This window comes from Brachyhypopomus gauderio, chromosome 3 (genome assembly GCF_052324685.1).
Source record: "Brachyhypopomus gauderio isolate BG-103 chromosome 3, BGAUD_0.2, whole genome shotgun sequence".
NCBI classification, from domain to species: Eukaryota; Metazoa; Chordata; class Actinopteri; order Gymnotiformes; family Hypopomidae; genus Brachyhypopomus; species Brachyhypopomus gauderio.
Window position 1 is genome coordinate 37058578 of NC_135213.1, and position 13088 is coordinate 37071665.

Sequence of the window (13088 nt, forward strand, 5' to 3'; positions counted from 1 at the left end):
ATGAATGGAATGGACAAGTGCACTTTGGAATAGGGGTCACCGATTCTGACGGCTGCTGTCTAAATATGTGACTGCTGTCCATCTCCATACAAACTAGTTAAAACCCAACCAAATGTTTTCAGGTGACTTACCATCCCTACACCTGTTAGCCAAAGAAAAACATTCATGAATGGAGTGGACAGACTGACCGTGGCATAGGAGTCACCCATTCTGACAGCTGCCAACTGGATCTGTGACTTTAATGTATCTTCAAAAAATATTAAAAGATCGTTTTAAAAACGTTTTAGTAGACTATATTTAAACATTTTATTCAGAAGTGTATAATTACCATTCGGAATGAGGTCCAAATGACAGCAGCTTACATAACTTATGAAAAGTTTGCTATTGTCAGGCGTATGTATTGGCTGACTTTACTCCTGTCGTCACGTGTAAAAATGTTGTAATGAAACATTCTTGTTAACAGACGACATAAAATGTAAATACACGCATCTCTCATATTTTGGCTCGTGGACAGCAGCAAAACGAGAAAAGAAAGCGCGTCGGCGTAGCTTACGCAGCATTCGTAAAGCGCTCGTGCCTGTGAACTGAAACTAACTGAAACTGCGAAATAGCGCCCTCTGCGGTCACAAAATTCGACGGTCGCAGAATTCGGTGTAACACCGGGAACTGTCTGCCTCGATCCGGTAACTTTCAAGCCTACTAATTATAAGTTATGAAGAAATCTGTCTGCGTTGAACCAATTAATTGAACAAATAATTCTATAAAAGACATTTTTAAACACAAGATCCACATTCCTAAATCACATAAGAGCTCTCCTTTTTAGCGATGCCTTTCCGTGTCTCCCCTATTCACCGTATTTCGCCACGCCCACTTTCAAGTGTGTGTTTCTTCCGCCTTTGTGTTAGAACTTCCGGTCAGCTATTTTTGCATTAGTGTACACTACTATATTTTAATGATTTTTTTCATAAAATAGGCATTCTTGTCTATTTACTTCTTTACTTAATTACTTAAAATTACTAAATGAATGCAAGGAAAATATGTGGCCACTGATTATAAAATAGTTACTTATCTGATAGCCTCACAAGCACCCGACACGTTTGCTTAATCGGAGCTTCATAACCGAGCCATTTCTCGGGATAAGGATGATCTGGTGTTGGTTTCCCCTCCACAAAATGATAAGAGCAGACGTATGGACGTTTGGGTGGATGTTTTAAATTTAGCGCCTTCAGCCTTAGACGCAGGTTCTCTTCTTTGGAAGGCGGTGGATACAAGTTATAAGGTGCCCCGCAACACTCAGATCTTTTCGAGCTGTGTTCGTAACACTGTTGGTCAAGCCAAGTTTTCCTCTTCTTCCAATTATTGTGACACCCTCTAACTCAGGAGTGGCCAACCTGCGGGCTCTTTGCCTGGTTTCATGCGTCTCCCCAGCCGGTCCGCTCTCACCTGCACTAACGGTGTGTGTCGTGGCCCGGTTACCTCATCAGCTCTGAGGGCGACACACTGCTACATCTTCGTGATGCGCGGTTTGTTTACAAGCCCAGCGAGCCGATAATACTTTTAAAACCGGCGTAGTGGAATACTGGAGACTAGCGGCACGAAGTATCTGTGATATTGTGATTGTGATTTGAGTCTCGTTGGTGAGACGCGGTTCTTCTGTCACACGTTTATAATAAACCACATACGAGGTGCAGCAAAGGCACCGCACACGACTGAGGGAGGTTTAAAAACTACTGACACTGTCTGTTCTTTTCTTCCTAAAAGTGAGCGCAGGTCAGTGGCGTTGTAATGAGTGTTGATAACGGAGTTTATCCACTTTTTACCTAGAAAACAACAGTTGTGTACATAACAGAGCTCGTAGTGTGCTCCAAACGTGACAAAGTCCTGAAGCACATCACGACTTATGTTTATATCGAAGTTTGTGCTTGTTTTTTTTACTTAATACTTAATTTGTGTCCATTTTACATCCTCCCCGCTAATAATTTGGTCTCTTGTGGCTCTTGGTCTCTGACGGGTTGGCCACCTCTGCTCTAACTGAACATATTATGCTAGTCATTTTGTGTTTGTTGTCGTTTTGCTTGTAATCGTTATCAGCGTATCCGTAGCACCGGAAGTTCTAACACAAAGTCAACCAAGATGGCCCTGCCCAGCGTTGTCATGGAAAATAGCGTGAATAAAGCTAGTTATACTTTCGTGAGTGACCGTAGCGCGCGACTCCGCACACCTCGCGCGCGTCACATTCTTTGCAGTGTCCTCCTGAAACGATATGTGGTAGTATAAAGAAACACCCCTCAAACACAGGGGAAGGAACATTTACCTGACCAATTTTAATGTTGTATTGTGTTTCAGATTTGAAAAGTGCTGGAATTTAGGCTAAAGTACTTGAAAATGCACTTCTGCACTTAAAACACTTATAAAACACACGTAAATAGTTCTGGCAGTTCTGTTTACTGGGAGCAAAAACAGTCCGAGTTTCGAACGTAACATGGGCGTGGCTTCGGACTTGAGGGTGGAGTTGGATGTGGGCGGGGTTGGATGTCCAACTCCGCCTTCCTGCAGGCTGCAGCGAGAGGCTTCTCAAATATTATATATAGAGTAGAGGTCTGCACTCCCGCGGTAATCCCGCGGGACCCGACAGAATATCTTGCAGCGCGGGACAGAATTTAATTGTTATTGGCGGGAGCGGGAGTTGAATTAGTCCAGGCGATGCGGGAGCGGGACCACATATACATGTAGAAAAATCCCGCAAATTAATAGTCTAGAAAATTATAATAATAACAACGCAATGATTTCCATGCATAAGGAACAGGACGAAAACAACTAATCATTCAGTAAGTAAGCAATAAACTAATTCAAAATATTGGCTAAGCAACTGATCACGTGAACATGAAGTGTGCTCATTTTGTCATTTTGATACAGAAATGGCAGAGACTGTAGACCAGGGGTCGGCAACCTTTGAGACATGGAGTGCCAACTTTAACATGTCCAGTCAATGAGTGTGCCACTATGGCGGCGAGTTTAAATTGTTGACCGAGGAGGGGGGGAGGTGTAAATCGACACAAAAAGTATTATATCGCGATAGATCGCCAAGTTTAAACGCCTCCGCCGTTCGCGCGAGGTGTGCGTGCGGAGTCGCGCGCTACGGTCACTCGCGAAAGTATAATCCATTAATATAATAATTTATATTAAAATATATATTTTTGCTGATGCTGGTCCAGCGTGTCGCGTGACGGTGACTATGCCTCGGTGTGCCAATGGTGGCACGCGTGCCATAGGTTGCCGACCCCTGCTGTAGACGGGCAACCAGTTTCAGCTGTGGAAAATTCTATTAAAACAGGCGAATACACCACAATTAAGCCAACTACAGGAAAGTCTGATGTATGGAAGTCATATTCCATTGTAATTAATGGAGATGGAAATCGGCTTGTTGTGATACATGTCAGAAAGTGTTGGTGTACGTCACCTAACGGGATGTGTTTGGACTGTGATAAGAAATGGGACAGCGCGATCAATCGCTATATTGCTGTTTTAATAAATACATAAGAAAATTTCAAGTACTAAATCTAATTAATTCAATTCATGTTAGGATTGCGGGCGGGGGCGACAGAAATGTGTATGTGGTGGGCGGGTGCGGGATTAAAACAAGCGATTTTTTTGGCCGGTGCGGGCGGGAGCGGGATTAAAACAAGCGATTTTTTGGCGGGAGCGGGTCTAAAACAAGCGATTTTTTGGCGGGAGCGGGTCTAAAACAAGCGGGAGCGGGATTAAAAAAGCAGTCCCGCGCAGACCTCTAATATAGAGCATCTTAAACGGGATCCCGTTCGCATTCAGGACTTCGCATTTTTTCGCCATACGCGTTTTAAATGGTATGCCATTTTGGTTGTTGTCGTGTGAAATGAAAGACGTTGATGACATAACTTGCACTTTACTTTGTTTGATTCATCTTTATCTTTTTCAAAATACTCCCACACTTTTGAAGTTTTTTTTAGTAGCCATTATAACAGGGGTGCTCATTACGCGAAGGAAGTGTCGGTCGATCGCGAAGGAATGTGCGTAGATCGCGTCACATTAAAAAGTAGTAGATGAATCGCACATCTGCACTGACGGTTGTATTCTGATTGACATTCACGGTAGCCAAACTGCAATCCGCTCAGCAAATTACGTTCGCCACCACCCCCCCCCCCCCCCCCCCCCGCTCAACAAATTACGTTCGCCGCCCCCCCCCCCCCCCCCCCCCTTTCTGACTTGGTCATCTTATAAGTAGCTCGCAAGCTGAAAACTTGTGGCCACCCCTGCATTATAATCTAGGCAGACGCTGACTATCCTGTAGCGTGTTCAGCCCCGCTCATTTGGATTGTGCAACTGCAGGGTGTGATTTATTAATGTGTAGTAAGGAAGCCTATTGTTAATGCGCACACATCATTTAAAAATATTTATTAACAGAAATTAGGATGATTTTATTTGACAAAAGGTTATATATAACGAAAACAAAGACATTTCATGTAACAACTAATGCTTAGCAGCATCCTTGGGCACCCCCATGCAGTTAGAATGGTACATTCGACTATGACATTCATAGTCGACTAGGGGATATAGTCGACTATAGTCGAATCAGCGACTATTGCAGGTCACCCCTAAACTATATACAACACTCAAGAAAATCTTGAACATGTCACTTCTGAGAAACCCCTTTGGTTGTTATGTCTTTTGGTTGTTATTATCACAGTTTCTCTGGGACTCTGACACAGTCACAATCTTTAAATCTAGGTTGAAAACCCACTTATTTAGTCTAGCGTTTGATAATTAATATCCCCCTTAGATAAAGGTACAGATCCAGGGGTTCATAGACGAAGGGTTTTATGGTAGACTGGGGTACTGGTGCTGTCATCCTGTCACTGCTCGTGGTCACTCAAGTTTGTTGACAGTGCAGTGGACGGATGCCATTGTCTCAGAATGCCCCCAAGCCTATGTTACCTTCTGGTTCTGCCTTTTTAGCTAGGCTGTAATAATTTAACTTAGTGCCGGAGTTGCTGCCACACTCCAGAAATGTTTATAATTTTACCTGTCCTGTATATGTCCTCATACAGAGCTAATTTTCCCTGTTTCATTTCTCCACATGGCTGCCCGCCTGCTTGAGGAATAATGAGATGAGGAGAGACAAGCGATCCATCCTGGCCGGCCACCTCCTGCCTAACCGGATGCCTACACCATGATGGACATTATTACATATTTTTCGGTCTAAATTGACATTATTGCATCTTTTACATTCTGTCTACATTCTGTCTATATTGTTGTTGTTGTCATGGTGACCGGTGTCGGCCAGAGGAGGATGGGTTCCCCCCCTGAGTCTTGGTTCCTCTCAAGGTTTCTTCCTCATGCAAAAAACTAGGGAGTTTTTCCTTGCCACTGTCGCCTTTGGCTTGCTCACTGGGGGCTAGGACTCGGCACTTGTAAAGCTGCTTTGTGACAACAACTGTTGTAAAAAGCGCTATATAAATAAAATTTGATTGATTGATTGAGTTTCATAATTATTCCACTATTGCAAAATGTCAGCATGACTACAGAGACAAAAATGAGCATCAGGAAGCAATCAGACAAAAATCTGATTTCTTGTTTTTAAAGACCACAGCCATAGATGTCATAGATGGACAGTATTCAATCATACATATTTGCAATATATATTTAATTGCATTTCAAGAATCATATCATTTGTATTTGAACATCGAGGTGCTTTTACGATTGGTGTTTTTCTATTTTGTAAGTCAGTTTGTTTTAAAAATACCTAAATAATGTTAACAATCCTTGAATACCCCACGACAGGAAAACACACTCCATCCCATAGTACAGTATTAACAGCAAAATGCAGACTGGGAGATGCAATGGATTTAACGATTTTAGTTAAACTGATATAATTTCAGACATTTTGAATAACTCACAATTTTTTACAGAGATCCTCTTTTAAAGGATTTCAACAGAGCAGATAGATTTTGTAATCAGTTCATGTCATCCCTGAAGGTCACTTACATCACAAGAACCCAGCTTCCAACAGTGTGTTCTTGTTTGTTAAGTCCTGAATAAATTCACTGTGTACAGTGTATTTTGCACCGTTTTTTCTGTACATTTTAAACTACAAATTAAATTTATTTTAGTAAAGAATGGTAATGGTATTATTTATAATAGTGTATGTTCCTGGACAGAATATTTTACTGGACATTTTGCTACCTGTTGAAGATGTGTTTGTCATCATCCACCATACAACAAAAGAGTAAAAAAGCACCCGTATGTAGAGTCTTGTAAAATATCCATGTGAGGTATTAAGAACAGGAAGATGTTTTTTTCTGATGTAATGCAGTACAGCTAACACTAGAGGGCGCCTTTGTCAAGCTGTTCATAGTTCCTTGCATCCTAAGCTTGGGCACGTAAGATGCTACTGACAAACTAAAAATGTGATGAACATTTACGAGGTATTATACACGATTACGTTCACATTCATTTTTCATTTCACAAATATGCCACGGGAGAGTTTGAGTTTGTGACACGAGAGAATCGTGGTTGATTGATTCCTGTGGGCAAGGCTTAACAAATGTTTGAACGTTTTTACACGTTATGGCAAATTACCTTGTATAACAAAGACCTGACAAAACAATGTTTTGTACAAATATGAATTGTTATTAATATTTGATATGGAAATTATGTTTGATTTTTGTTAGTATTTAAAAATGTATTTTTAAGTGCTACTGTAGATCAAACCATTTCAGACTGACAATTATGCTATTAAAACTGAACATTATCTACATTACATTTACAGTATTCTGCAGTTGCTCTGATCCAGAAAGGACTTGCGATATTTTTCAGCAGGACAGAACACGTGCACCATGGAAAATGACCCCGTGACATTAGTAATACTACCACCATGTGCTTTCTGCTCTACCTGATGAACTACAGGGGCCAGCTAGCAACAGCTGTCCATTTACATAATACTCACAGTCTGTTAAGATGTGACTTCCAGGGTTATAACAATAACCAGTCAATTGAATGTGAGTTCTAAAGCTAAATGCAAAAAAGAAAATAATAATAATTTACCTTGCTACAGTATAAATTCAATGATATTAAAGCCACCTAACCTACTCCATTAACACCTCCCCCCCCCCCCCCCCCCCCGGACCCCCTCCTCAATGGGACCACCATCACTCTGCCTCTTACAAAATCTGTTTCCCACTTATCTTCCATTAATGGGCCCCAATCAGAATCTGTATGAATAATCAATGGATAGTCAACAGCCGGAATGAACTCTCCCGAAGCCGAGCATGAATCTTGCTAATGGCACACATCCCCGGGTTTTAATTAGAAATAATGCTCCGCTTGGGCATACAGGCCATCACATGGTTTGTTTGCCGCCGAATGTGAAAGGTAAACACGGAGGGGACAGAAACCCAGTCCGGTGTCATCTCCCAGTCTGCGGGAAACCACTGCTGGGGCTAATGGCCAGTACATTACTCTTCTTAAACACCTGGTCATGGCCACTTAGAAATGTTCATTAACCGCTAGTGCAGAGTGAAAGGGTGCGATAGTTCGCTCCTGCACAATTACGATAGTGAGGTTGACTGTTGACTCAAAGAGCACTCTACTGTTAAACACTGGGCCAAGTGCTAAAAGCCAAACTCACAATTATCTACTTTTTTTAAACCCAGAAAAATAGTATGGCATTTCCAAACAAGTTAGCGAATGATCATGCTTCCATGAAGGAATAAAACTGTTAAAATAAACAGAAAGTGTAAATTTGTATGTTAGTGATGTCTTCTGGGATATGCTTTATTATATATCATATATATCATATATAACTTATATGGCTTCTACCATACAATGTTGTTGTATTGTTGACAAATCACTGAGATGCATCTTCGCTGACGTGTCGGCCGTGATTGGCGGGTTGAGCTGTCGGTCAGACTATTGTTTTTGTGCGCCTTGCTAATTCACGAGCTCGATGGAGAAAAGCCAAGCCACCCTCCTCCTCCTCATCCTCCTCTCCACCAGTTCTGACAGTACTATTAACATTAATATTAAATATTAATCGTGAGAAAACATGCCAGAATGCACATAGAATATAAACGCTATACATATACATATATAGTGTAATATTCATATATTGATATTATATATTGATATATTCAATTTTATTTTCATATTCATATCATCAGATATAATAACTGTAATTTCTGATGAAGTGGTCTATAATGGGTCTCTGCAAATTTACCCTGCAATTTTTATATTTTATGGCAATATATTAATCTCAGAGAGAATAGCGAATTTTATGAAACACATAATCAACATATGGGCTGTATATCCATAACCGCATGTGTGCTTAGAATCTCAAACACGGGTGGGCTTAGCTGTGTCTGCAGGATATTGATTTAACAGTCGGTGGTTATGGGGAGTGTGGGGATGAGAGAAAAAGAGAGTGTTTAGTGTGTAGTGTCAGCAGCTATGGTGATGGTAGCGTGTGTGTGTGTGTGTGTGGGTGTGTGTGTGTGTGTGTGTGTGTGTGTGTGTGTGTGTGTGTGTGTGTAGATGTTCCATTGTGATGGATCTATTATCCAGCTATTATAAGATAAATGAATGATCTCTCCTATTTTCCATGCCTCTAGAAAATTGAAATTGGGGGGTGGAGGTGGTGAGGTGTGTATGTGTTTGAATGAGCGGAGCTGGTGCTGGTGGTGCTGGTGGTGTTGATGGTAGTGGTTGGGGGTGTGTGTGTGTGGGGGGGGGGGGGGGGCACACCACCCTAGCTGCATTATTAGGGCTGTTGAGAAGGCCATTAATTTAAGGTGTGAGAGGATCCCGGGCAGCCACAGCCTGGTGTCTTTACATTATCAATCAAATCTCAGCCTTACAGATATGACCAAGCGCTCTCAGGTTTACGCCACCTTAATTAGAATTCATGGAAAAATATATGCAAGGAAGCATCCTGTAGCCCTCATCATTTCATGGAGAATTTATTGTTATTTGGCCAAGCATTTTACCTAGACTGATATTTCCTATTACCAGCCTGTCAGTTAATATAGCGCACCAAATTCACGGTATGAGAAATTAGTTGTCCACAGCTACAACCTGGCCACAAATATGCAGAATGAGGTTTCAAGTGCAATTCAAGAACCAAGTTATACAGTTACAATAAGTTTAATTAGATTTTAGACTTTTGACATCACCCAGTAATTGGTACGTACAGGTAGTTGAACTCAACAATTAGCTGATGAATAGTTGCAAACAATTAGCTGATGAAGGGCTGAATCATTTGATGACACTTTCCACTCTTTGGTAATGCACATCCAAATTTGTTAACATTTATATTACTTGCTCAGAGAAACAATGATCAGCAATTAAACGTGGACCATTCAAATGTCAAGGGGCATCAGAGTCTATTTCCCATAATTTACTGTCAAAGCTGGCACGATGTATGATAAATAGTGGACTGCGGTTGAAGCTGATTACACACTGCACTAGAAGTGCAGTTCACTGTCAGTAAGAAGAGAGATTGACTTCCTATTTACATATTAATGAAAGGCAGTAAGAATATGCAAAATAAAATAAAAAAACACAGCATTCATAGGGCACGGCATTTACAAATAAGGCTGATGCCGAGAAAATTTTAAATTAAACCTATTTAGATTAATAAATGGAAGGGGCCCTTGGCAGACCACACAATTTGCATTTCCATTTTCAAATTAGAGTGGGTGACTCCTGGAGTAATGTGGTGATGAGTCTCTAACTGCTGCACTGCTGGGTTTTAGGGGAAGTTTGCAATAAGCATGAATATTATGACCTTCTGCATGATATGACGTTTGTCCTCAGAGCGGTACTCACATAAAAACCCCTCACAAACAGGTTTCTGCTCAGGGGCACCGACGGTTAGGAACACACTCCATGTGTGTGAGCCATAGGTAAATAATTTTTCACCTTTTACAGCTCTTGGCAGTCAAATGGTGACCCACGCAGTGCTGGAAACAGAGGCACTTATTTGCTTCGATTCAGCCTGACGTTCCTTTTATCACTTTGTTCCTCTGTCACCCTAAATCTACATCCACTGTCAGCTCAGACTGAAATCACACACACAACGTCCACTCTGCATGCAAGACCGTGCTACTTTTAGCCCCCAGTTCATAAAAACCAGCCGCCAGGCCATAATGACCTACACGGAGAGGACCGCACAGCCCCCTTTTTCCATCAGGGCTATGATGGACGTCAAACCATTGTGAAAGTACCATAGATGGAGTCAATGTTCTGCGGCATATGCAGACTTATCAGGCGTAGTTTTAATGTGCTGCATCTCATTGGGTGCCTTATGTCCATGTGCATTTTTAAAGGAAAGAAAATGACAAAGACAATAAGTGAGTGAATGCTCAGGGTGCAGACTATTATATCTCCTTAAGTGCTGTGGCAGTTATATGTGGTGTAAAGGGAACGCTTGGTTCCAGATGTTAGTGTGTGTGTGTGTGTGTGTGTGTGTGTGTGTGTGTGTGTGTGTGTGTGTGTGTGTGTGTGTGTGTGTGTGTGTGTGAAAGAGAGAGAGAGAGAGAGAGAGAGAGAGAGAGAGAAAGAAAGAGCAAGCTTGGCTTAACCCAACAACAAATTTGACCTCCCCTATACTTTACTTTGCCTCTAGAACAAGCCCCTAGTACCAGTCACCATTTGTGCTCCAAGGACTGACTTGATTTGCTGTGTATTACCCACATTCCCTATTAGGCGGCTCTGTGCCTCTGGACTGTGATAAGAGTCCCTCTCTTCTCCTGCCTAATAGATAGAAGCTGCGTCCTGTGCGCTTCTCTCCCAGATTCACAATAGGCATCAAAGCTTCAGCTCCTGCTGGTGGTAGTGCCATCTGCAGCCTTAATGAGTCTTTGAAGGAGGCCAAATATCTCTGGGAAGCAAACGGACTTTACTTTGCATTCTGTGCTCTGACTTCAAAGTTGCCACAAATTATAACGTCTTGTATGCATGCCTGTGTACCTCTGTTTGGAACAAGGACATGTGAGCTCAGTTGGAATCCTGTAGACAAGTGGCATTTAGTTCATAAACACACACACACACACACACACACACACACACTGTGACCAGTCTCTCTCACTCATCTGTGGCCTTGGTGAAGGCCTCCAGCACCCAGCTCCCCTATTACAGATGCTAATTACGCCATCTCACCCTGCTGATTCCATAACCAAGTCAGCATAATGCTCAAATTAAGACTTCATTAATGTAAGTCAGCATCTAATGGTTTTAAAAATGATTTATATTGTTTTTCCTGCTCTGAACAAATTAAATCTGTAGCTTTGATTAACAGAGGCTTTTCATCAATGTAAAGTTAAAAAGCTTGTTACAGTCAAATTTTCTTCTTAAATTCCACATCTGAAATCCTCAGGAAGGATTTGTCATATGTTGAAAAATTGAAATGGGAAAACATTTAAAAACATTTAACATTTAAAAGGCTAAAGACTAAGGGTTTAAAAGCTTTATGTTTTAATTTGTCTCTTATGAGGCAAATTAGAATGGGAGCTAACTCAAATGGCTTTGCATTATCTCAGAAATGATTAAAAAAAGGTCAAGATTTGTCTTATGAATTTTCCCAAAGCTCCAATTTACTACCAAGATAATGCCAAAGACTGGACACTCACTACCGGCATCAGTGCAGTCATACACATGTTTGTTTTCAATGTCATTTAAAAAAAGAAAAGATCAGGTTTATCAGGCAGTGAATGTAACTGTGCACATGCATTTTTATACAATTTAAAGACATTCTGATAGTTGATTACTGGGCAGCTGTGGAGTAAGAGGGTGTAGAGTGAAATGTACTCTAGACCACCTCTTCCCTGTTCCCATTACTCTTAGCTTGCTGTGAAATTCCCATCTTACACACTTTGCTGACCAAGACCATGAATTATGCATTGTGCCAGAGAAATCCTCAATCTCACGCTTCGAGACCACCTCGCATTACCCTGCTTCTATCTCTATTACCAAGATGAATTGTTGAATGGGGTGGTGTTTGATGGGATATGGTTCTAACTTCAGTGTTTGTTTGCTGTGTAAAATCTCTCTTTTGTGTGCGTCTCTTCGAGTGTCCAACCAGCGGCAGATTTTATGGTTCTTCAGAGGGTGAAACTGGTTTGTGTGGTTGTGGTTCATGCACCATTTGCCACGGAGGGATTTTGCAACTTCATATGTTGCTGTGTTCACACTGCTGCTGGGAACGCACTGCAGTTTTGGTAGTTCACAAGAGCAAGGAATGTGATTAGGACCAGCGAACACTCCCTCTCTCAACACACACTGCTTCATAGAAATGGTTTTAAATACATACGTTTTGTATAGAATCTTTGTTACATACATACAGTATATATATATATATATATATATATATATATATATATATATATATATATATATACAGAGTACACATGAATCTGAAGAAGTATCTCAGGCTCATTAGTATCAATTGCGTTCAGATCTTTTCTATTAAGTGTAACTGAAGTGTGATGGGCTTTGCTTTTCAGATCCTAATAGTTCTTCTTTAGCATATCAGTCACTCACCGAGCCCCTAACACCATCATGAACATTCCTTGCACTGACCGTGATGATAAAATATTAGTTGCGATTCGAGTGTCATAATTTCATCTCAGGCTGCCACTGCCAGATATTAGTGTGGGTCCTTCTGACCCTGTAGATTCTGACTTAACAATGTTTCTTTCTTAATATGCAACAGCCCATAGTATAGATTTCATAGAATATATTAAGGAAAATCAGACTATAAATACACTGTTGTGTTTTTTGTGTTGCATATTTAGTTTCATTGTAATATTTTGGCAATACTTTGGCTATTCTAGCATTTTGAGGCCTGCAGTATTACACTTGGTATTTGGTTGCATTTACATGAGTCGGTCTTATTGTGTTTGACCTTCTCTTTAACAGACATGTAGTCAGAAATAACACGCAGACGTTTGAATCCTGACAAAAAAAAAAATGCATATAATCCCCTTTTCAATAGGTGGGCCTCTGATAACTTTTCACTCATAATTAACTCGTCTTGATATGAGAGACGCTTGGAGGAA